Below are 27,614 nucleotides of genomic sequence, written 5' to 3' on the forward strand. Positions count from 1 at the left end.
ATGACACACATACGAGTCCTGTTTTAACTTTCAGGGCTGATGGTCTGCAGCCTGGCTTGTGGTCTACAGTGCAGCGCAGGTGCAGTCACTGTGCTGAGCCCGGCGTTATAGTAATGATGCAGCCTTTCACACTGACCAGTGAGAAATAACCTTGAAAATGACTGTGCTCTTTGTGGTTCTCCTTTTGGAAACATCTTACCACCAAGCAACAGACATTTGACAACAGACTTCTACTCATCAATTATCAGAAATGTCATGCAGTAATCAGAGGTTAGACGGAAAAAATGATTTTTGTATTTTTCATCTTTTATCTTGGAGCAAACAGTTTTAATTGATGTACATGAGAGTAAATGGTGAATCAGTTTATTTGCTTTCTAGCTTTCTAGCACTTGGCTACCCAACCATTCATCAGTATGTGACCACTGCCATCTGGCTGAGTAAGTCTACTGTAATACTATTATTACAGTAGTATTATTAGTATTATTATCAGCTTATTGTGAGAATGGGGTGTGGGAAAAATGTCTTAAATGCAGACTGGTTACGGTGATCAGGAGCTTACTAATGAAAATGAGAAGAGCAAAGGGTTTGAACATCATAGTGGTTCCACTTGTTTTGAATCAGCCAGTGAGAAACTGACAAAGGGACCGGAAACAGGGAGGTACATGCTACAGAGCAGGCTGATCTGATTGGCTGTTCACACAGGTTTGCACGGCACTGCAGTGATTTACATTTTAATTTTTCTGGGTGTCTGTTAGCTTAACCCTAATAAATCAGTTTCACTTGTTGGATTTCCACTTATGGTCCAGCATGGTGGTGCAATGGTTAGCACTATTGCCTCACACTTCTGGGAGCTGGGTTTGAGTCACGGCCATAACACCATGTGTGTAAAGTTTGCATGTTCTTCCTGTGTTGTTGTGGGGTTTCCTCCAGGTTCTCTGGTTCCCCCCCCCCCCCCCCCCAGTCCAAAAACATACTGAGGCTAATTGGAGTTACCAAATTGCCTGTAGGTGTGACTGGTATCTGTGCCCTGCGATATGCTGGTGGCCCATGCTGGGTTGTTCCTTGCCTCACACCCATATCCTCCAGGACAATGTACGCTACTGTAATACAGAATTGAGATCTTGCAAGTACAAGTATGAGTACGTTGGAGGGCACGTCAGAGGCGGAAATGCTGTAGGTGACGTCAGACGCCGGAGACTTGGCGGAAAATCTGAATGAACAGCGAGGGGAATTTGGAATCTCTTGTGGAATATATCGACTGGTACTTCAACATTATAGTCATGAAGAAGAACGCAGATGCATCTTCTCCAGCCAAAAGCGAGACACCGTCCTCCAAAAGAAGTTGCCCGGCAGACTCCCCTGGCACAGCATCGCCGACTGGTAAAGACTTTGCCGACATCCTGGATTCAATCGACAAACGATTGTCCAGCTTCGACGAGAGGTTGGCTCTCGTCGAGATTCTACATCAGGAATTCAAATCCCCGAGGGAATCTTTGGAATTCAACCAGCAGCAGGTGGAAACACTCGCTGCTGAAAACACCTCACTATGGGACTCGGTTAAGTCTCTAACTGAAAATGTGACCCATCTAAATGAAGAAAATAAAAAAATAAAAGAGACTGTCGTCGATCTACAGGCCTGTAGCATGAGAAATAACCTGGTGTTTTCAGGCATCCCAGAATTACCGTCAAAACCTTTATCAAGAACCACCTGAAGCTTTCAGAGGACACTGAAAAACATCTGCTTTGAGAGAGTCCATCGGCTGGGAGCCAAGAGGCCTGGTGCACTGAGACCGTATCCTATTGTGGTTAAATTTGGATATTTTAAGCAGAAGGAGCAGGTGAAGAGCCGCGGCTGGGAGCTGAAAGGAACAGACTTTGTCGTAAACGACCAGTTCCCCAAAGAGATCCTGGAGCGACGCAAAGTTCTGTTCCCAATCCGACGCAACTTTATTTAGAAGGGTTCCTGAGCTCTCATCGCCGTAGACCAGCTCTACGTGGATGGGCAGCTGTACGGCGACCCCAGTACCACTCCCTGGTAGCCAGCTTAAACTACAGGCAGACGTTTTATTACAAGAGACTCATAGACCTGCCAAAGGATGAACTTAAAACACCCGAGTTTCCCAATGTGTTCTCAGCCTGCTATAACTCTAGGCAAAGTGGGCACTAGGGGGCAGCGTGTGGCTCAGTGGGCTAAGCCTGTGTCCTTGTAATCAGAAGGTCGCAGGTTCGAACCCAGCCTCAGCACGTCTGCGGCTCCTTGAGCAAGACCCTTAACCCCCAGCTCCCTGGGCGCCACTATGAGTGGCAGCCCTTCGTGGTCAACTTACTCCACAAAGAGCAAGTTGAGGAGGCGTAAAGATTATTGATCCCCTGTAGGGAAATTAAGTTATTTATTTATTATTATTATTATTATTATAATAAAGAGGGGTAGCAATTCTAATACATCTATCCACCCATCCATTTTTCAAAGCGCTTATCCTACTGGGTCGTGGGGGGTCCGTAGCCTGTCCCAGAAGCAATGGGCAAGTGGCAGAGAACAACCCAGGATGGGGGGCCAGCCCATCGCAGGGCACACTCACACACTATTCACTCTCACACGCACACCTAAGGGCAATTTAGCAACTCCAATTAGCCTCAGCATGTTTTTGGACACTGGGGGGAAACCGGAGTACCCGGAGGAAACCCCACGATGACATGGGGAGAACATTCAAACTTCACACACGTGACCCAGGCGGAGACTCGAACCTGGGTCACCCAGGTGTGAGGCAACAGTGCTAACCACTGCACCACCATGCCGCCCCCATGGAACACCATAATACTCAAAATTAAATTAATAAAAATATCCATCCATCCATCCATTTTCCAAACTGCTAATCCTACTGGGCCGCAGGGGGTCCGGAGCAACAGTGCTAACCACTGCATCACCATGCCTCCCCATTCTAATACATAAAAATGTCAATTTCACAGTACTCAACACAATTATAGATCCACAGGGTAGATTTATAATCATTAAATTATCTATACTTAACAAAAAGTTATGTATTGTTAATATATATGGTCCAAATGTTGATAACCCCTCATTCTTCCACGTTTTCTTTACCGCACTCTCTGAACACCAGGACTGCGCACTTGTTCTTGTGGGCGACCTCAACTTTGGACTAAATAAAGAAATGGACAGGCTCAGTACAGCTGCTCAGCGCAATTGGGAATCCACAAACATAGTTAAACAGCACATGAGCGACTATGGACTTTGCGATGCATGGCGTTCTCTTCACCCCACCCGTAGGGAATATACTTTCTTCTCACATGTCCATCACTCTTACTCTCATCTGGATTATTTCCTAGTCAGTAGCTCTCTGCTGAGTGACATTTCAGACACAGAGATACACCCTATAGCTGTCAGCGATCATGCTCCTGTATCTTTAACCCTAATAAATAAGAAGGCCATTCCACCAAGTAGAAACTGGAGATTTAATACATCATTGCTTAAAGATGGAGATTTTATTAACTATTTTAAAAAGAGTGGGCTTTATATTTAGACTATAATGACCTGCCTGGAACATCAGCATCTGTTCTCTGGGAAGCAGGCAAAGCTGTGATGAGAGGTAAAATAATCTCATTCTCATCACATAAAAAGAAGAGAAAACAAGTGTATCCAGGACTTAGAAGAAACCATGTGTCACGGGAAGGTTCGGGTGGACAGGCGATCGTGCGGGCGGTGGTTCAGAAAACCAGGCTGACGAGCAGGATCGGGGTAATCGGGGTTTATTCGGGAAAGGGAGACACGGGAGACAAGCGAGGCTAGATACGATCAGTTAAAAATAAATATGGAAAAAAACAACTATATGTGCTGTTAAAGACTGAAATGGGGATACAGTATATGACCCTGACAGAAAAAACAGCACTTTCAGGGACTTTTACAAATCTTTATATTCACCACAGATAAACCCATCTAAAGACGAAATTGATCAGTTTCTTGATAGTATAACCCTTCCGAAATTATCAGACAATCAAGCGATGGCACTGGATTCTCCGCTGACACCAGGTGAACTCCAGGAAGCCCTGAACGGTATGCCCAATAAAACGGCTCCAGGTCCAGATGGATTTCCAGCAGAATTCTATAAAGAATTCTGGACAATTCTGGCATCAACATTCTGCAGAATGTTGCAAGAAACCAGGGAAAATGGTCGGCTACCACCAAATATGAATTCTGCAAACATTAGTCTCTTGCTAAAACCAGGCAAAGATCCTACAGTATCTACCAGCTATCGTCCAATATCCCTTATAAACGTTGACCTTAAAATAATCTGCAAAGCTCTCTCAAAAAGAATAGAGAAGTTAACCCCTCTCATAATTCATCCTGACCAAACTGGTTTCATAAGGGAGGCACTCATCAACAAATACACGTAGATTACTTAATCTAGACATAGACTATTCATGCAATAAAAACCTTCAAATTACAATACTGTCTCTAAATGCAGAAAAAGCATTCGATAGAGTTACAGTAACTGGAATTTTTTATTTGCAGCTTTATGCAAATTTGGTTTCAGAAACTCTTTCATAAACTGGTTAAAAATATTATATAGTTCACCAACAGCATGCGTCAGGACGAATGACTAAACATCCTCCAGTTTCTGTCTCAAGAGGGGCACCAGCCACGGATGTCCTCTATCCCCCTCATTGTTTGCGATTTTTATTGAACCACTAGCAGCAGCAATTAGACAGGCTACAGTGATTAAAGGCATTAAATGCAGGAATGTAGAACATAAGGTAAGACTTTATGCGGATGATGTGTTACTTTTTCTCCAGCATTCACAAACCACTCTTTCTGAGGTAATTACATTAATAAACTCTTTCTCAAGAGTCTCAGGTTATTCGATAAACTGGTTAAAATCTACAGTTCTTCCAATTAATTGCTCCTTCCAGAATAATTCTTCCTCTCCACTGTAGTCTGGAGATATTAAATATTTAGGAATTAATGTTACACCTAGGCTGGCAGATTCAACTAAACTAGACCATTTCCCACTTTTAAAGAAAGTAGCGGATGATCTGGTTAGGTGGAAGTCCCTACCCATATCACTTATGGGAAGGGATGCCGCAATAAAAATGATGGTTTTGCCAAGAACTAATTATTTATTTGCAATGATCCCGAGCAAAACATCACCTGACTGGTTTAGATCTCTGGACTCCGCTATCTTTCCAGAGGAATTCAGATGAACCCCCACGTATTAGCTTAGAAACACTGCAAAGGACTAAGGATAAAGGAGGACTAGATCGGCCTAACTTTCACCACTATTTCTTTGCCAACAGGCTCCAAAACATCTCAGGGTGGTTAAAACATACCCTCTTAGATGAGCCTTGGCCAGACGTAGAACAGGCACTATGCAATAAGATAGAGATTTCGGATTTACCATTCATTAGCTCAAACATCAAAACGACAGGAATGCTTCAAAAGCATCAGTATCAGCTCTTTTCTGACAGCGTGCTGGGAGTTTCTAAAAATGACTGAGTCTTCATTAATCCCATGCAAGCGTACTCCCATCTGGAACAACCCTGATGTACTACTAAACAATAATTGATAAACTTCCCAGATTGGAGTTGTAAAGGTATTAAATACTTGGAACATATATTTGAAGGAATAGACTTTATTCCCTTTGACATATTAAACAATATGGGATTAGCAAGAATAGATTTTTAGAATATCAACAAGTTAAATCTATAGTAAAAAAAAAAATAAGGTCTAATCAAATCAAATTACAAATACCGCAAAGTGTGGCAGAATTCCTTAATCTGAAACCCCCCAAATTACTGTCTAAAATATACAGGACACTTTCTAAAATGGATGACTCATTGCAACATGGGTGGAAGATCTATCAGTCAGCTGGGACCACAATTTCTGGTCTAAGATATGTTTAAAAACCTATAAACTGATTAGAAATTCCAGTTTACAGTTAATACAATACAAAATCCTGCATAGAGTGTGTAATATTCGTGCAGAAAATATTGCATAATTTGTTAGACACAGAATTGATTATTTAAATGATGTGTACGTGTTAAATAGAAGCTTTATGTTGATTGGTTAATGCACACGTGATCTGTTTATGCATACTCGCTGAGACTCAGTCGGAGTAGTTCTACCTGCCTGTACGGAGTACAACATAAACTCCGTGTCATTCAATAAAGATTCTGCACAGCTATCCTGCCGTAATTCTTTATAAACAAGACAAAACATGGTGCGAGAGTAAAAGTGAATCACACGGACACAATGGACGTCGCTGGTGTTCCGTCGCCCCGCATGGACAAAACAGACAAACAAGACAAAACAGCATAAACGTCAAATTCTCAAAACGAATACTGGAAGAAATAATCAAGCTTAAAATTGAGTATTATATTTGTGACCTTGAGCGAGTACCCCCCTAATCAAGCGGTATCCAAAGCGAGCACACAGGAGAGATTAGGGCTGGATCATAAAAGTATTTATTGGTTTTATTAACAATCGCAACAAAAAGGGGAGGGTTCAATAACTCCCGGTGACCTGGTTGATGTTTCCACTGGTGAAGTATATCCCCCAGTAGGTAGTTTAAAACCCCGGCCCGCGCCACTGGGCAGCCAGAGATATCCTCACAGCAGGCTGGGACCCTATTGCTCGATTAGCACCCCTGGTTTAAACAAATCAAAATACCATATACTCAAAACAACAAAATAGTCCTCACTGCAGAACAAAATAAAAACCAATACCGACAGCGCACAGCAAATCCACTCCAATACGCACACTGGGGTCGTCAGAGCACTGGTCCCAGGCTCCAACTAATAAGCCCAGGGACAGCCTGCTAGAGGGTACGGACAGAGTCACCCGAGAAAGTCCACGGTCTCAGCGGAGTTATACATGTGTATCGTTCGCAGATAATTTTACAAAGGCAGTATATACGTTGCGCCCTAAAAGAGGGGAAGAGAAACAGTGGGTACAACTTTCCCCAAAGGTTGCGGTTTCCTGCAAATGCCAAAACAGAAATTACAAAACCCACACTCCATTCCTCATAATAAACATAAAACCAACATGTATCCCACACAGCAAAAGCGTTTATCTACCTCCAGAGGACCCGCACTCACACCAGCCGATCAGGTTTTCACCTCCGGTCGCTCTTTTATATATTACCATCGCGTCAGTCAATAATTAAAACTATGTCCGACTCAATAGCAATTAACTATGTTAGGAAAAAGATAAAACCCATACCTTGTCTTTGCAAACAATCTTGTTCTGGATACACGACTTCACCCCCTTGTGCCTTTGGGCAAATGCGTTCGTCCCTCACCATCAATGCCCCAAAACTTCACGAAGAGTGGTCCGCCTTATCCAGAGGAAGACTAGGCTACTTGCCGCACTCCCTCTTCCCAAGAAACCTCCAAGACCAAACAGTACTTCGATTCGAATCGCGAGATTATGCGGGTATAAATCTGATGGAATACCGCGCCCCATATCATCATAAAAATCCCCTCGGGGTATCAAAATAAAGGTCCCCTTTTCAGCTATATGGTCGCTACTCGTACCGGTTATATATTAATTGTTGTTTGTATTATGGTATAAAATGTAATCAAGAAATTGACTAAAACAACACCTGATGCACTGACAAATATAATACATTTTCATACCCGTAGTATCATATTTGATACACACATTTTCAGCACGTTTTTCTATAAAATATTTCATGATATATTAAGTTATTATTAGTTAGTTCACACTAATAAAGACTCATTTTGAAATATAATTAATTTTCGCTACATTGCGCTTACTGTAACTGTTCCCAAAATAGGACTTCTTATCCCATGAAAATCCTGCCGGCTACAACGTGTTTGCAGCCGTCAGTGATTCTTGAAAAAAAAAAGACGTTTTCCATCTGAACTACATAGGTCATCCACCAGAGGGCAGAATACAGGTATATCATTATATACACCAGGTTTTTGAGGAAAGGGATAATCGTATTACTGACGTAGAGGTCTTAAATATGATACATGTGGCGTTATAGGGAGTTAATGTAATTTTCTATTCACTCATGCAAATAAATAATTGTTTGATAACAAAAAAATACATTTGTTTTAATTCTTTTTTCCTGTAAACATATCACTTGTCCCCCCCCCCATGCTCCCACATTCAAAAATGAAACTTTTGATAGCACTTTATTGCCATCGGTTCCACGGGAATGCAGACCTCTATTCTTTTCTTCTACCTGGCAAGTCCACCATTATAATAGCAATTCACCAAGGTGCAAGCGCATGTAGCTCTTAAAGAAATTGTTTGAAAAAATTAGTTTATAGCATGTTTACACCCTAAATACACCAGTGACTGAGTACAACCCTTGTGGACCAGGCGCCTGGCTTTGACTATTTTTCTGCCATTAAACTAGCAAACATGGGTTGGCCATGAAGTAAAATAACTTGTGCCTTTAAATTGTTAAAAAAAAGTCCTGTGTGTTGTAAAGTGAGGTATGAAACAGATACCAGGCTGCTTCAGTGAGGGTCAGCGTAAGTTTTATTCATGTGATTTTGCGGTTTCAACTGTTTCATTGGAATCAATCCAAGCAGCAGCATGAAGACTGTAAACCAAAGAAGTGGGACGATGCCTGAGAAGAACAACTCAGTCAATCCTCACATCTCCTCTCTCCTCAGGCGATTGATGGACTCTGAGCATGACACATGTACAAAAGATGAGGACTCTTCTCCACTATTCGAATGGAAATTGTTCTTAATCTTTTATTTATACCTTTTGCTTATACCGTAAGATTTAGGAACACACTGAAAAAGATCAACTTTAATACATTTGAAGGTTGAAGTTATTGGAATTTGTTACGGCTGATTTGGTGGAATATGTTTTTGGACAGAACTGTCAAAAAATGTGGAATGAAAATGCAGTTTAATGGTTGAATCTGTAGCTTGCCTAACTTGCTATAAATTACACACACATGCAGCATTAAAGTAACAGGGAGCTATTAGAACAGAGTTGTTGTATTACATTAACACAGACCAGCAAAAAATATTGTAACAAGTGGGCTACCAGGGCGCACTTGTCGAAGTTCGCTGCCACCACCTTTTTAATTTAAAGAGGCTGGGAAGGTCCAACCAAATAAGGACACCAAAATATAGGAAGATCTTTATTAAATATTCCCCGGTTTACAACCCCTTCCCGAGGGCTAACTTCATCTCACTAGGAATGATACAACCACAGTTCCCCCCACGCCACTCAGAATCCAAATATACAGCACAGCAAGCTTAAATCACAACGCCCGTGCAAACCCTTACACACAGCAAACAAATCATTCCCGATGCACCTTCTAACCCCGCCCTCCTACTCACGACCGCAATCCGGGGATAAAATTCATACACAAACATACGCTCATTCATTCCAAAATTACACCATTAAAAGCGGTTACTCCCCTGGAAAGAGGCACACCTGGCCTCCCCCGCTTTCTCCAGGGAAAAGAAGTTGAGGTCTCTCAGTCCACGGGGTTCGTCTCCCCGCTGTACTTCGCTGCCAGCCCTTTAAACCGCTATCTTTCTAAAAGCATTATCCCCCCCCATAACTAACTATAACTTCATCCACGGCCAGTCTACCACCGGCGACGGACACACCACGGTTCCTTTTCCCACAGACTGACAGCTACTCCAACTCCCCCAGTTTTCCTACAAGACCAAAGAAAGACCTTTTCTCTTCCCCCCCTCCCACATAGGCATCCTCTTTATAACTCTCCCTCCCCCACCCCAATCCTAATCACCGGTGTTCCCCATTAACATGGCAGCGAATGACCACGCCCAGATTCGTTCATTACACTATCCCCCCCTTCAACCGGAGAGGACTCGTCCTCGAGTCACTGCATGTCATAATCCTTGGTCCAGACAGGCAACCGTCTCTCTCGCCTCAGTTGCCATCTCTGAGGTCGAGGACCACCCCCTGTGTCAACCAAATCCCCTTGCACAATCACAGCAGTAGGGCCACTAGACCCCACTTGCACAGCCAACTCTTCCCGGGCTTCATTCTCCAGCTCCATCATACAGCTTGATGCTGCAATATCCTCTGTTGCTCCTGGATCTTCTAACTGGGAACCAGCCGCAGGAGCCTTTACCGATTGTTCCTCTGAGACTCTTCCTTGGGGAGTTCCAGACTGGAGGTAAATCCAACTAGCCGGGGAATGAACCTCTGGAGGTCCTGTACGACCTTTACCTCGCCGCCTCCACTCCTTCCACACAGGCCCAGACCCCCTGGAAGATGGAGACACCTCAAAAGAGGAAGGCACACAAGGTTTTAGTCGGTTGACATGAACGATAGTGTCCCCCCCCCCTTTTTCTGGACACACCCTATACAGCACCTCAGAGATCCTCTCTTTAACCTTAAATGGTCCCTTAAACCGCCGCTGTAACTTAGGACAAACACCCCTCCTTCTAGCCTTATCCCGCATCCATACCAACTCACCCACAGAATAGAACTGTGGCTGTGCTCTAAAATCGTAACACCGTTTCTGTCTATGTGATGCCTCCCCCTGATGCTTTTTCACAGCCTCCACCACAGTCGCTAATGTCTGAGACACACTAGACACATACTCTGACATGGGTTTTAATCTTTCACCATGATCCAAATTCAACATGACATCCACCGGTAAAATCATTTCCCGGGCAAACAAAACTTTATACGGGGTAAATCCTGTACTGGCATGTACACTGCTTCGATATGCCATCATCACAAAGGGCAACAAAGTGTCCCAATTCGACTGATTCTGATTAACAAACAGTGATAACATTGTTACAAGAGTACGATTAAACCTTTCAACCAGGCCATCCGACTGTGGTGAATATGGGGATGTACGAGTCTTATTTATTTCTAGTAGTTGGCACAATTCTTGAAATACCAGTGACTCAAAATTTCTCCCCTGATCTGAATGTAAACTACGAGGGCAGCCATAGCGACACACCCATTCCTCCACCAATACCTTTGCTACCGTCACTGCCTCTTGATTCCCTAGGGGAAAAGCTTCGGTCCACTTCGAAAAGTAGTCACCAATCACTAAAATGTATTTATTTCCCCTCTCAGTCTCTGGAAGAGGACCCAATATGTCCAAAGCCACCCTTTCATAAGGGCGTGCAGTCACTGTGGAAACTAATGGAGCTCGTATGGCCACACCTGTCTCCTTCCGTGATGCACACTCCCTACATTCCCTGCACCACCGACGGACGTCCCCCGACCACCCTGGCCAAAAAAAACGTTCCCGGACCTTAGCCTGTACCTTCTGTATCCCCAAATGCCCCCCAGTCATAGTGTTATGCAGCCAGTACAGAATACGCGGCACCCTGTTCCCAGGGACTACTAACTGCACCAGGGGTTCCCCACTAACCCCTTTCAGATCTCCCACCTGCCTCACCAGCACCCCATCATGGACCACTAATTCATCCCATACAGGTAAATAACACTCTAAACATAGATGCTTTGCAGCTTCAGCCCGACTAACCCCACCTTGTTTCAGACTAATCATTAACTGGATGTCACTGTCTCCCTGCTGTGCTTCCTGCAGCTCATCAACATTATTCGCTTCCTCCGGCCTCTGGGCTGCAGTTTGGAGGACACAGACTTGCGGGTCTCCCACCTGCTCACCAAAAGATGGTAACCTCGATAACACATCCGCATTCACATGCAACCTGCCTACCCTATGTACAATTGTATAATGAAAACTGGCCAATTGTTCCATCCACCGAGCTAGTTGACCCTCCAGGCCCTGGAAATTATTCAGCCACCGCAGTGAGTTATGGTCAGTCCTCAACACAAATTCTCTCCCTAGGAGATAATGTCGAAAATGCTTCATAAAGGTGACCATACTTAGGAGCTCCTTCTTCGTTGTAGCATACCTCCGCTCTGCCTTAGTTAATGCCCGGCTGGCATAAGCTACCACTCTCTCACCTCCCTCAGTTGTCTGAGAAAGCACCGCGCCTATGCCCACATCACTGGCATCTGTGTCCAACACAAACTGTTTACCTGGATCTGGGTAAGCCAGCACCGGGGATGTAATTAAACATGCTTTTAGGGTTAAAAAAGCTTTATCACAATCAGGAGTCCACTTAAATCTCCGCCCTTTCTCCGTCAACTGGTGGAGGGGCCGTGCAATCTCCGCAAAACCTTTAATAAACCTCCTATAATACGAGGCTAAACCCACAAAACTGCGCACCTCAGTTTGATTTCTAGGTACTGGCCATTCTTGGACCGCCTTAATTTTTGCAGGGTCAGCTGTAATTCCCTCATCTGAGATAACATGCCCTAAGTAATGTACCTGTTTAGCAAACAGGTCACACTTAGCTGGTTTCACTTTTAAAGTTGCCCCCTGCAGCTTCCCCAATACCTCATCCAATCGCTGAAGATGTTCCTCGAATGCTCGACCAAACACAATAATATCATCAAGGTACACCAAACATGTGGACCACTGTAGGTCAGCAAGGACTAAATCCATCAACCTCTGAAATGTCGAGGGGGCATTACATAAACCAAAACTAAGCACGTTAAATTCATACAAGCCCTGCCTAGTAACAAATGCAGTCTTGGGTTTATCCCGCGGGTGCATCTCTACCTGCCAGTACCCACTGGCAAGATCTAATGTAGAGAACCATGATGCATTAGACAAACTATCCAGCGCATCATCAATGCGCGGCAGTGGATAGGCGTCCTTACGAGTGACCTCATTTAGCTGGCGATAATCAACACAGAGCCGTAGGCCCCCATCCTTCTTTCGCACAGGTACAATCGGCGCTGCCCATGGACTACGGGATGGCTGAATAACATCCGCCTCCAACATCTGCTTTATCTGGTCATCCACTTCTCTCTGTAAATGTAAAGGGACTCGCCGAGCCGGCATTTTAATAGGCCGGGCCTCCCCAGTGTCAACCGTGTGCATCGCCAGCTGCGTTCTACCCAAATCAGCCTGCCCCATGCTGAAAACATCTGCTCGTCGGTGCAACATCGCCTGGACTGCACACGATTCTGCTAAACTGAGTCCCTTTTTATCCAGACCTAGATGTTGGAAAAGTTCCTCACCCGTCCAGCACTGCTCGGGCCCCCCACCATCTGTGAGGACAGCTGTCTGCCCCACTTCGATGTCTGCGACCAATGAACCCACCTTCATTCCCCGCTTGAGTTTACACTCATCTTCGGTCACATTAATCACTCTTACAGGCACAGCTCCTTGGGTTACACGACAAACAACCCGTGCCACCAAAACATCATGTCGGCTGGCTAATAATGGAGCAGGTTCCAGCATCCCCACTAAGGGGTGGGCAGACACCACTTTAACTGTTCCCGGAATGACCACCTCACTCCGTGGGGGGACTATAACATCAGTACTCAGGGTCACTATCCAGGGCTGTTTACTAGAGGCATGTGCCACTAGGGGCACCATCTTCCCCATCACCTGACAACTCTGCCCCTTTAAATCAATCACTGCCCCATATTGGGTTAAAAAGTCATTCCCCAACAACAGATCTCGCATATCCCCATCAGTCACTAAAAATTCCACCCCCAAGGCTAAAGACTCAAATTGGCACACAGTGCACCATTTACCCAAGATTTTAAGCTCAGCCCCATTCGCTACAGCCACAGCGCCAACATAGGGCACCAACCCCGGTCTCCCCCCTGTGGCAGACTCCCAAAAACTCCTTGGCACTACTGAAACCTGAGCCCCTGTATCAACCAATAAATATGCCTCAACCCCCCCAACCTGGGCACCTATATATAGCCCTTGACCACACAGACTCGCCATTGGAGGAATTTCTACCTCAGGGCCTTCCTGCTTCAGGGCGGGCACACGACCTACCGTGCCCGCCCTCGAAAGTTTCCCGACACATAGGGACAATCCTTTTTTAGATGTCTGTCACATCCACACTCCCAACACACCATTCGCTCCGGCCGAAGTGCCTCAGACACTGCTACCCGGGATGACTGCAAAGGAGCTACTATGCTCTCACCAGCAGTAGGGGGACTATTGCGGGCCTTTAACGTAACCACTTCTGCACGCAGGGCCTGCACCTCCTGTCGCAAACCCTCCACCACCCCCAACAATGTCTCCATCTGATCCTTATTCCACCCTGATCCACTTATACCACGTACCGCCGAGGGGCCAGCATGTCCCTCCAACCGTCTAATAGACTCAATTTCAGTTGCAAGGCTGATGGCGTCCTCCAAAGTGGAGGGTTTGGCACTACGTAGCTGAATACGCAAATCTCCAGCCCCCACAGTAACCACAAAATGGTCCCGTGCCAACATATCTTGAGTAGCATAATCAACCAGTGGATAAGCTCACATAACAAGCCTTCGCAACGCTGTGCCAAATTCTCTAGCTGATTCTTGAGGTAAACGAATGCGAGATGAGAATTCTGCACGATACCAATCAGTACTCCCACTGGGTTCCATGCATCCCTGCATGGCCCCCTTTAAAGCCCCATAAGTAATACGAGCCTGCGGAGGCAGCCCCGTATAGCACTTACTCCCGATAACTCACGCTGTCCGAGTTGAGGGAACTCTAATGTGGAACTGGCGGATGCCGACGCTGCCTGCTCACTTTGTGACATGATAAAAATTCAAGTCGTTTAATACACAGGGGAAAAGGACACGAAAAAAAACTTGTTCTCTCTCTTTTCACTCTCCTCCCCCTTTGCAGGATCCCACCGCTGCCACCTGTGTAACAAGTGGGCTACCAGGGCGCACTTGTCGAAGTTCGCTGCCACCACCTTTTTAATTTAAAGAGGCTGGGAAGGTCCAACCAAATAAGGACACCAAAATATAGGAAGATCTTTATTAAATATTCCCCGGATTACAACCCCTTCCCGAGGGCTAACTTCATCTCACTAGGAATGATACAACCACAGTTCCCCCCACGCCACTCAGAATCCAAATATACAGCACAGCAAGCTTAAATCACAACGCCCGTGCAAACCCTTACACACAGCAAACAAATCATTCCCGATGCACCTTCTAACCCCGCCCTCCTACTCACGACCGCAATCCGGGGATAAAATTCATACACAAACATACGCTCATTCATTCCAAAATTACACCATTAAAAGCGGTTACTCCCCTGGAAAGAGGCACACCTGGCCCCCCCCGCTTTCTCCAGGGAAAAGAAGTTGAGGTCTCTCAGTCCACGGGGTTCGTCTCCCCGCTGTACTTCGCTGCCAGCCCTTTAAACCGCTATCTTTCTAAAAGCATTATCCCCCCCCCATAACTAACTATAACTTCATCCACGGCCAGTCTACCACCGGCGACGGACACACCACGGTTCCTTTTCCCACAGACTGACAGCTACTCCAACTCCCCCAGTTTCCCTACAAGACCAAAGAAAGACCTTTTCTTCCCCCCCCTCCCACATAGGCATCCTCTTTATAACTCTCCCTCCCCCACCCCAATCCTAATCACCGGTGTTCCCCATTAACATGGCAGCGAATGACCACGCCCAGATTCGTTCATTACAATATCATAACATTATTCTAACATTAATGTCATGTTGTTCTTAATAGATTTCTGTCTCAGGTCCTGATTTCAGATTGAGCCTTTAATCTAGAATATGGTCAGTTTTAAAAACACTTGACTTTGTTGCAACTCATTTTTGTCATGCCCTGCCCGTCGGCTCCTCCTGTGTGCCACGCCCCCTGCCTACCCACGTGTGTTTCCCGGATTGTACCCAGCTGTGTCTGATTATTTTCAATCAGTCCTGTGTATTTCAGTCCGTGTCTTACCCGAGTCCTGCGTCCGTCATTGATGTTCATTGATGTTTGTTCGCGTGAGATCCCCGTTCTTGATTAAAACCCCGTTTTCCCCTTATCCCGCTTGCCTGCCTGCTCCTTCCGCACGATCGCCGCTCTGCCCGCGATCGCTCACTGTTCTTTCCTGTTAATGTGAGTTTGTTCTGTGTGGGTCTCTGTCTCAGGCTGTCATTTTATTCATAGTCTCATTTAAACCACTTAACAATATGCATAGATTGCATAGTTGCTAATGTAAAAAATAAAAATTAACTTCTATTCTACAACAACATACAGTATTGTGAAGTATTAATAGTACTTATTGCCAATTCCAGTTGAAAGGGTAACTTCTGTAATTTGAGTAAAATGCAAGATAAATTTTTAAACCAGATTACAGTAAATTTTTATTTTTCTGTTTAAAAAGATAGTTGCTGTAATTTACATAGGACAAAACCTGTAAAAGACATTTTGTAATTATTTTCTAAATGAAATGAAGATACTTTGTTACTCTCCTTGCGGAAATTCTCTTTTCACCTACCCCATCTTGCTCTACTTGACACACGGGCACAGACAAAGGTGACAGCAAGCCTGGCAGCAAAGGGCAGCCACCTGTAGGGACACCCATGGAGCTGGGGGTTTTACAGTGATTAACAGCAATTTTGCAATACCTTTCTGGCAGCTTTTTTTTTTTGCTAGGTATTTACAGTAAATTCCACATTCAATTCTACACCAAAACAGACGTCATTCCTAAGCGCAGCATGGACTGCTTCCAGACACAGTATCATATGCAATTTCCAGAGTCACTTGAGTAAGCTGGAGATGCCTCATCCCCGGGTAAGAGAGCCTGCAGTAGGCAGCCTACCAAAAGAGGGCCTTTCCTGTTCCCTTGGTGAATTATAAAACCAGTGGAGAGAGCTCTCCTGTTGCAGTTTCAAAGAGAAGACCAACATGGAGAATTTTGGACTGAGGTTTTGCAGTATGAGGGTGCTGAAGGAAAAAGGAGTTTCAAAGACATTGGTCTGCCTGTACTGCCGATTTTGTCTCTGGCAATTTCAGATGTTCATGTAGAACGTGAATTTACTAATGTGACATTCCTTAAATCTGACCACCAAACAGAATGGTTGTAAATTTTCTGTCCAGTTTGGTAGATGTACAATTTGGACTGCAAAGAGATGGACTGATGCAGAGGCAGAGCTATAGATAGGCCTGGGTGAGCTCTGCTGGGCCCACCCATTCAGATTAATGAAATTACATTTTTTATATGTATTACCGGCTTCTAACTCTGTTCCTGCACATCACTGCTGTTACTGTGGCAAGTACGACAGAATGTGTGAGCTCCCTCTAGTGGTGCTCTTTAGGTAGAACACCACAGTCGTGGGTGTATTATTGTTGCAGTCACCATGTTGTAAATATCTAAGCCTATATAAGAAAATGTAGGGTAATGAGCTTCACTCAGGCCCACCCAAATTTAATACAGGTCCATCCATCAGCCACTTTTCCATATTTAAATGCTGCAGGAGGATGCTCACATGAAAAAAAAGACTAATTCATTTCTTTATCCAAAACTATTTCTTTCCTCATTCATTACAAAGAAAAGAGCTTTAACTTGTGCGTGCATTGCTTAATTTTAAGCAGCATTATGGAGTATTTTTGGAGATAGAAAAGTTTATGAAGGGTCTGATTTTGGGTATCTTTTACTTGTGGTTTGGGCTATAAAATTGGAAGGAGTTGCCAACCTTCACTGTGCAGGGTCTGCGCTGTTCTCATCCGTGGACAGTGTGTGAGTTTGTGGGTCAGTCATAAATATGCGGGGGGGCTGTATTTATTCAAAATAATACAGATAAAATTAATATATCTCATCAATTAATTTAAAGTTATTTTTCACCCCAAGCACACCTACCCTTCCTGAAAATGGTTTAGTCTACAGTCCTGCTCTGGGGTACGTTTCCTGTACCATGATGCATGTTAGCAAAACACAAAAATATGCCAGGAAAATAGCAAGAGATCAAAGAAAAAGATACATTCTGTGGGCCATGGCTGCTGCCGCATGGCAGAGCATGTGAGCGGGAAGTGCAGGGACGATGTCAGCATCACCAAAAGGAGGGCTGCAGCTCTCTGGAGGGAGCAGGAGAAGAGGACTGAGGGAGCACCAGTTTACCTCCTCTCACTCCTGGGGAGGACCGAGTATTGGCCATCCTAGATCTGAGAGGCACTTGAGGGAATCCCGGGGTGCATAAATCTCTGTAGTCTACCCACCTCCAAGACATCTATGCTTTCTACTCCCCAGCCACTTCCTCTTGGCCCACCAACATTTGGCCCCCTGTAGTGTGATCACCAGGGTTCCTCAATATGTGGCACCTCCACACCTGGCTCCTCTACATCAGCCATCCCTTGTCTGGGCCCCTCTACATCAGGCCCCCTCTGACGTGGCCCTCAGTCCCTCAGGGCGACACTGTCCCCTGAGTCCCCAGAATCCCTTTCAGTCTGGGAGATCACCTAACCCACCCATCCTGCTGCCTAATGCCGGTGTCGTGCTGTAAACTGTCCCCCTGCCACGGAATGTAATCTCTCATTTTAAAGGCAATGTCGCTTCGCTTCTCCTGCGCGGCAGCAGCGTCCGCTCGCTGTAACATCAGTTGTCTTGTTTAAGCAGACTAAAAACTCATATTTCTTGTTTATTATGATATTTTACAGTCAAAGTTAAGATAAACATCCTCCTGTAAAATATCGCAAATGTGACACTTACTACTATTTCATTTAAACACGACAGTAATTGTTAGAGTGTATCTGTGTATTTTATCATATTATTATCCTCCTATATGTGTACGTGCAACCCTTAACAACTAACCCATGGCCCAGAAAGGGTTGCAGACAAGATGTCCTCACAGGGGCCTACCAGATTGTGAAGCAGGAATAAGAGACCTTGAGAAAGGAAACAGATTCTGTCAACATAGCAGGGGGCCCACCTTGAGAAATGTAATGCTTTGTATTAACCCTGTTTCACGGAGGCCTCACACAGCATTGACTAGTTTAAAGACAAGACCCATGTAACCCCTCCCCTACCCTATAAATAAAGAAGCCAAGGGACTGTCCTGTGTGACACTCAACAGAGGCGCAGATACTGTCTGTTGCACCTGAAGTGGGCACCCTTGCGCAAGTAAAACAGAAAGACGTGTGCTGTCTCGAATATTCCTGGGTCCTAGAAGTGGAAGTGTGTGAGTGGTAAGCTGCGGCGCTTCCTCACACAGGAGATTGTAGGAGTGAAAGCTACGGCGCTTTCTCCAACATAACTAGATTGTAGGAGTGAAAGCTACGGCGCGTTCTCCTAACATAAATTGGTCCTTCGAGCCGGATCCGGAGAGAGATACCAGAGGGCGCCGACCAGTCCGCCGACGAACGACACCGAAAGCTGTCGACAGTCTCGCTCATAGGGAGTGAGTGAAAGACCTGCGACGTGAATTCGCCACAGGCCGGTGGTTAGAACTGTTCCCTGACGGCTGGGCTGGCGCCTGACGGGTCCCCGGACAAGAACTAGAACCACTTCGTCATAAAGGAAGGACCAGGTGAGAAGCACGACGCTGCAGCAGGGAAAGCGGGTGTGAGTTGAGAGGGCAGTAGCGGCCCCATACACCCGGCCTAGGTGCAACAACATACTGGTGACCAAGGGAAAAAAGGACGGGTTTCACCCCTGAAAACTGACACCGCTGTCTCTTTAGAGGACAGTAGAAGGCCGTGCCAGTGTCCTCCCGAGGTCTCATGCCAGGGACTTGCACTTAGGGGTTATTATTTTTTGTATATAAAAAAAAAAATGGGGCAAAGTCAAAGCAAGGTAGAATTAGCGGGTGATGAGAAATTCATGGAAAGGTATAAGGAGGGGGCAGGAATAATAAGCAACCAAAAATGGCGGAAAAAGCATGGGTTTTCAGGAACCCTGAGTACAGAAAATATTCTGAGATTACAGACAGAATTGAAATTAGAAATGATGTCCGGCCGCTGTACAGGCAAGGACAAAGTACAGAAAAGACGAGAATATGTCTTATCCGATGTTTGGTTAGAACAAAGCAAACTCCGTGATATAGCCAGAAAAAAGAAACAGGAAAAGAAAAAAGAAACGCTGCAAGCGGCCCTTGTTAACATAGACGAGGAAACACCGCCGTCTGCTCCCCCGCAGACACCAGCGGATGGCCCACCAGTACTACAGCATCCCCCACCATAGCATAACATGCCAGACCCCCCACTTCCTGCTGTGCGGGGAGATGAAGGAGGGAGTGCAAGGCCACACCAAACGAGAGCGACAGACCCGCATTTACGAATGCGAATAAATCCCGAGAAAAAAAAAAAAACACAATGGTACCGTTCGGATTCCGAGGATGAATCTTTACTGCTTGCTCCCATGGTAGAAGTTGCAAACCCCCGTATAGCCCCTGGCGAAGGAGGCCAAGCCTCACCAGCAACAATATTAGTATACCGCCCCTGGACAGCGGAAGATAGGGCTGCTGCCCTAAAAGGCATTCCACCCATAGAGGATGGAGTACCTGAATTCTGGTCCGCCATGACTGAGTTGCAGGTCAGTTTTCACCTAAATGGAAGAGAGCTGTTCCGCTGTTTTAGACAATTACTTAATCATAAATGGGGCCGGGTGGCTGGAGACTTTACTGGACAAGGAGCAAACAATTTGCCCCTCGGTCACGATGACCCACAATTACAACAAGCATTGGGCGACTTGAGACAGAGACGAGAAACAACATTTACAAGACGAGTTGATTACGGGAGAATAGCCCAATGTAAGCAAAAGGAAGGCGAAGAGCCAGAGGATTTCTTGGACAGGGTACGCCCGTTGTTCAGGACAAACTCTGGGATTCCTCATGGGGAGGACGAGAACGGGGTGTACCAACAACAATTAAAACGGGCTTTCCTAGCAGGGTTAAAACCTGAAATAAAGAAGTATATTGATAAATACTGGGTCCATCAAAACACAGGTACAGTGCAGCAAGCCGTTGAGTATGCCCAACACGCTCAGAAAGCTAAAAAAAAACTAAACCAGAAGCAACATTCGTAGCCCGAGGAGATCAAATAGTGGCGTATGCAAAACAGAAATACAGGAACAGACAAAACCTCGCGCTGATATTGCACTAACTCCAATTCCAAGCGCCGTAACCTTATTTGTCGATGGCTCTGCAGCCAAAGACAGATACGGGGAAAATAAGGTTGGATATGCAGTTGTGACTAAAGACAAAGTAATAGAGGCAGGAGCCTTACCATCCACATGCTCAGCCCAAGCAGCAGAATTATATGCTGTAATCAGAGTCTGTGAAATACATGAAGGACAGGAGATTACAATATATACGGACAGTCAATACGTGTTCTCTGCAGTGCACCACCACGCAGCAGTGTGGAAAAACAGAGGGTTTAAAAGTTCTCAAGGAACAACCTTGACACGCAGCACTTCTACTTCGATTGTTAGACGTTGTACAAAAACCAAAGACACTCGCGTTATGTAAATGCAAAGCACACCAGACTGATAATTCAGAGGAAACGAAAGGCAATGCGTTGCTGACCAAGCCGCAAAGGCAGCAGCCCAGCAAACGCCAGAAAAAACAGAGAAGGGGTTATTCCTTATAGAACAAGATGTACTATATGATGCACAACAACAAGCTCCTACGTCAGAGAAAGACAAGTGGATTTCGCGAGGAGCCACACAAGCGAAAGACCTATTCAAGTTAGACGGAAAACCTATCTTACCCCGCAGCCTGTATAAAACCGCCGCGGTTGTGAGTCATGGGGTAACCCATGTCTCAACAGGAGGGATGGTACATATAATACAACAACATTTTTACACTATAAATTTTTCCAATTTTGCAAAAAACTACTGTAGAGCATGCCTTATATGTTGTAAACATAATGCGCAGGGCAATCTAAGACCCAAACGAGGCCAATTCCCTAACCCTACACAACCGTTTCAGGCAATACATATGGACTTTGTGGAATTAACATGGTCACAGGGAGTGAAATACTGCCTAGTGATAATAGACACTTTTTCAAAGTGGGTGGAGATATACCCAGTAAAACACTGTGATGCAGTCACAGTGGCCAAGTGTCTGGTGTCCCATTTCTTCCCCACATATGGAATACCGGAAGTAATACGGTCAGATAACGGATCTCATTTTGTGAACAAGGTGCTAGATTTATGCTCACAAACATTGGGTTTTGTATTAAAAAATCACTGTGCATATCATCCGCAAAGTGCAGGTTTGGTGGAAAGAACAAACGGGACAGTAAAAAATAGATTGAGAAAAACTATGGAAGAAACAGGCAGACCGTGGCCAGAATGCTTAGCATTAGTAAAACTGTGGATGAGAATAACACCCAGCACCCTGGCAATCTGCCAGAAGCGTCTGTGTCTACTTTACAGGAGACGGTGAAGCCTGGGGATTGGGTGCTGATAAGAGTACTACAAAGGAAAGACTGGACCTCACCTCGGTGGGACGGGCCATACCAAGTCCTCCTGACGACACCAACAGCCTTGAAAATCGCGGAAAGACCTTCCTGGATCCACAAGAGCCACTGTAAGCTCATTCAACCCTTACCAGACGCCTCATTCGCGGAGTAACAGTGGAAGTCCGCTACAAAGGCACGAAGAAACAATAGGTTTTCGTTGTCTCAACCCGGTGAAGAAAACAACTGAACTGTACTCCTTTAGGATGGCTCTGGTAGGGTGTCCATGGTGGGCTAAGGGAATATTGGGAAGTCTTTTCTGTCTTATGGTAATGTTGATTCTATGGCTGGTACCAGACACTGAGGTGCAGGAGAAGAAAAGGTGGACTCCGGACGGAGTGCACCTCACTAGCATAAAAGGAGACGAAACCCATCCATTCCTACGGAACTATTGGTATCGATATGTATATAATGTGGTATCCAATAAGAATTTGACTAACTGCTACGTTTGTTCTGTCATGCCACACCACAGCGAAGGACCGACCCTATATGGGGCTACCATGAACATATCACAAGCTAAGTGTGCTTCTTCATTCGGTGGGGTCGGATATCAACATTCTGGCATAAAGATAAATGACACAGACACATATGCTCCCGGCCTACGCAATGGCACATGTGACCGATTATTTTGGATAGATTACAATGTGACAAAAACCAATGTTACGTTCCCCTTTTCTGTTCTAATGAATCGCGACCCAGCAACTTTTAATCACACTATATGTTTTAATCAAATGAACGGTACTCGCCTTATGGGGAACACCACAAATTGTAATCAGATATTCATTTCAGGAGAAGGCGCCCCAAGCAGGTTGTCAGACCCCAGCAATGGTACTTACTGGGTGCAAGGAGTGGCCTGGCTATGCGGAAATAGAGCATATTTTGTGTTGCCGCCCAATTGGTTCGGAGTATGCACACCCATCTTTGTATCAGACCATACGTTTGTAATAGTACCCCAAGAACAGAACTCGCGCGAGAAACGACACGTCTCGGTTGAACCACATGACAGTGTGTGGGGAACAGATGTCCCCGTAGACCAAAAACTCTGGACCACAGGAGGGAAAGTGACGCTCTCCCTCTTTCCCAATGTGGGTGTTGGAAAGTTGCTACTCCGTACTGAAACCCTAGCCTATAGGCTAGGTCTTTTCATGAACGCCTCTGTTATCATAGATCAACAACAAAATGAAGAACTAGATATAACCAGGCAAATGGTGATACAGAATCGCATGACGCTAGATCTCCTCACTGCAGCGCAAGGAGGAGTGTGCGTGCTGTTGAACCAAACCTGTTGTACATACATTCCTGACAATGTGCATTCACCCAACATGACTAAGGCAATGCAAAGGCTGAAGGACTTGCAAATTGCTATGACCACCGACACAAGGACGCAGAACGACTATTGGATGTCCTGGTTCACTGCCGGGGCTTGGTGGTCCATATTACTCAAATTGAGTATACCATTTTTTGCATTCTTTGTGATGTTCTTCTGTTGTTGTATCACAGTGATACCTTGTTTTCGTATAATGATTAATTCTGCCCTGAGCTCTGCTTTCCGAGCCCAGGAGAATATGTTTTTGTCCCTCACCCAAAACATGGAAACAGATGCAGATGAAGAGGAGCAGGGGTGGATGCATGACGCACCATGACGGACGAGCCGAAATCCTCAACGGCATGGCCCGATCCTGAAGCATACTGGCGCAACACCCTCGCTCCTGTCTGTTCACAAGCAAATGTATAATTAACATGATAAACAGGAGGGAATGTTAGAGTGTATCTGTGTATTTTATCATATTATTATCCTCCTATATGTGTACGTGCAACCCTTAACAACTAACCCATGGCCCAGAAAGGGTTGCAGACAAGATGTCCTCACAGGGGCCTACCAGATTGTGAAGCAGGAATAAGAGACCTTGAGAAAGGAAACAGATTCTGTCAACATAGCAGGGGGCCCACCTTGAGAAATGTAATGCTTTGTATTAACCCTGTTTCACGGAGGCCTCACACAGCATTGACTAGTTTAAAGACAAGACCCATGTAACCCCTCCCCTACCCTATAAATAAAGAAGCCAAGGGACTGTCCTGTGTGACACTCAACAGAGGCGCAGATACTGTCTGTTGCACCTGAAGTGGGCACCCTTGCGCAAGTAAAACAGAAAGACGTGTGCTGTCTCGAATATTCCTGGGTCCTAGAAGTGGAAGTGTGTGAGTGGTAAGCTGCGGCGCTTCCTCACACAGGAGATTGTAGGAGTGAAAGCTACGGCGCTTTCTCCAACATAACTAGATTGTAGGAGTGAAAGCTACGGCGCTTTCTCCTAACAGTAATGCATTTCTTTTTGACGAGGCTCGTTTGTGCAAATACAGGCGCCTATAGTCTCAAGAGGTGATTCATTTTCTTGAATAATATTTTTGATACTTTGTTGAATTAATTCTGCCTCAATATTTTTGCTATTCTGTCTTCTTTTCATACCTATAATGCAGCGATTAGCTTCATACTGGGCACCGACACACATAGAAATGACGTAACATCGAATCAAATGCCAAAAGTAATCAGAAGTCAGCAGCCTGCCCAGAATGCACAGATAACAAGCTACACTGCAAGTCGTCCAGCCACGACGTCACCCAGCCCATCATCTACCATCTAAAATACAGATAAATTACAAGTGCTCCGTATTTCTGCAGATGACATTATTTTGAATTGGGCCATAAAGAAAAAAACATTCTTGGCCTGGAGGGAGGGGGGCTTGAGCAGGCTATTCTTATTTAATAACCCAATTTTTAATTCAGAATAATAAGATTAATAGGATGTTGGTGGCTGTCAGTCAATTACAAGTTGTGGTCGAGACTAAGTAAAAGATAAAAAGTAGTGATAATATAGCAAAGCAGTGGCAATACTACATTGCCAAAGCAGGTTATATGCACTAAAATACAACTGCAGCTTCACTAAGCACATCACAGTGCAGTCTGACCAGACACACAGTTCTCAGTCAATTATCTGCATTGTGGGAAGATATGAAAGGATTTACAAACTACCATTACTAGTTACCACACTGCAAAATGCTGCTTTACGTGGAGTTATATTACGAAAGGCCGTCAAGGCCACGATGTCTTAAACTCTTTGCTTAGAGGCGGCATTATTTCATGCCTACAGTTATATTTTTACCTCTATAGACAGCCGTGTAACTGCGCTTACAGGCAGCATTTTGCAACGTGTCTTGATGTCAACAAATTATCTTTCAGAATAAAAGCACCATTAATATTGAATCACAAACACCATAACAAAACCAAATTCTGCACAGTTTGCTTATTATTCTGGGTGCGGGCTGCTAACATCCTGCCTTACGGTTTGGTTTGCGGGCTGCTGGTGGCCTCCTACCGCTCTGCCATGGAGAGCATCCTAACATACGGCCTTACGGTGTGGTATGCGGGCTGCTGGTGGCCTCCTACCGCTCTGCCATAGAGAGCATCCTAACATATGGCCTTAGGGTGTGGTATGCGGGCTGCTGGTGGCCTCCTACCGCTCTGCCATAGAGAGCATCCTAACATACGGCCTTACGGTGTGGTATGCGGGCTGCTGGTGGCCTCCTACTGCTCTGCCATAGAGAGCATCCTAACATACGGCCTTACGGTGTGGTATGCGGGCTGCTGGTGGCCTCCTACTGCTCTGCCATAGAGAGCATCCTAACATATGGCCTTACGGTGTGGTATGCGGGCTGCTGGTGGCCTCTATGACTTTTTTGTAGACAGTCCATCTGTGTGGTGCTGTTTGCATGAATTGTTTTGGGAAATGCACTTACAGTTTTGCAGATGTTAAGGGTGATTCCAGAAATCCATCAAAGCAACTGAGGAACTGCAATGTCGCTGTACAGTTCCTTATAATGGATGTAATGTAATGTAATGTGTAGAGTGGCAAATAAACTGATTCACCATTTACTCTCATGTACATCACTTATCAAAATGTTGCTCTAAATGCAAATGTGTGAATGTAAATGTAAGCAGTAAAGCTACAATTTACGTTCGGTTTGCATGGTGGAAAGAACATTTAATCTGCCTTTTAAGTGTGATTAGAAGATCTAATGCCTGTGTGTTTGTAATCAGATGGTCGCTGGTTCAAACCCAGCCACAGCACGTCTCTGGGTCCTTGAGCGAGGCCCTTAACCCCCAGCTCACTGGGCATCACTACAGGTGGCCGCCCTTCGCAGACAACTTACTCTGTTTACTCTAAAAAAAAAGACAGCAATTTGAGGGAGAAATTAAAACAATTTCTCCACAGGGACCAGTAAAGTATCAATTATTATTACTGTATGAGAGACTGTCTAATATCAGATTGATAACAGACTCATACTGTGCTGCGCTTGTCTGAGAGAGATGATTAGCAAATGCTCTCCCACAGTGTCTCAGCACTCTGTACAAAGAACTTTATATGCTCAGTATCTGCTCCTGTTTATCTAATTGTTCTCATTTTAACTGGATGTTAAGGAGTAAATTAATAAACGTCATGCAAGTGCACATTAGGACGCTTTTTCACTGTTACTTAAATTCCCATGTGAACAGCCAAACAGATCAGCCTGATGTGTGTCTGTGTTTCCTCTCTGTTCCCTGCCCTTTCATCCCGACCACGACCATGATCTCTCACTTAGCAGCAGAGCAGTTTATTCTAAACAGTGGAACCACGAAGATGTTCAGACTCTTTGGTCTTCTCATTTTCATTAGTAAGGCCCTAAAATATAAATTATTTTTGGATTTTAATATTTTCATTTCTGGTATGATGTTATCATTGGAATTTGGCCATTTAATCTTCATCATAGTTAATAGTTATTTAGATTACTATTATATGTCTTATTTGATTATGATTTTTTTGTTTTTCTGTTTTTGCAGACACTGCACTGACTACAGATGTTGTTCAGCCCAGTCACCTGACGAGGGTTCAGCTTGGAGACAGTGTGAACCTGACATGCTTCTATCCAGAAGAAACAACATCTGTTGCTTGGTTTAATCAAGCTGCTGGTCAGAAGCCCCAGCCCATGGCGAAAGCACTTCTCTACGTACCTGGTGAATTTTACAAGGAATATAAAAGCATAAAACGTTACTCCTTACTGAATGCAGAGGGGAGTTTTAACCTCACTATTTCTAACGTGGAGCCGTCAGATTCTGCAGTGTATTATTGTGCTGCTGTGTTTCTTCATGAGGTCACCTTTGGGAATGGAACCTTTGTCATAATCACAGGTAAATGAGATTCCAGCTATTTTCATATTTGATTTATTATAATGTCAGTAAGATTATTCCCTGTAAAATATTTTTGACAGTTGAGTTGTTTCTCAATATAAAATTAGCAAAGATACCTTATTGTCTGCTTTGTTCCATAA

This window comes from Brienomyrus brachyistius, chromosome 12 (genome assembly GCF_023856365.1).
Source record: "Brienomyrus brachyistius isolate T26 chromosome 12, BBRACH_0.4, whole genome shotgun sequence".
In the NCBI taxonomy this organism is placed as follows: domain Eukaryota; kingdom Metazoa; phylum Chordata; class Actinopteri; order Osteoglossiformes; family Mormyridae; genus Brienomyrus; species Brienomyrus brachyistius.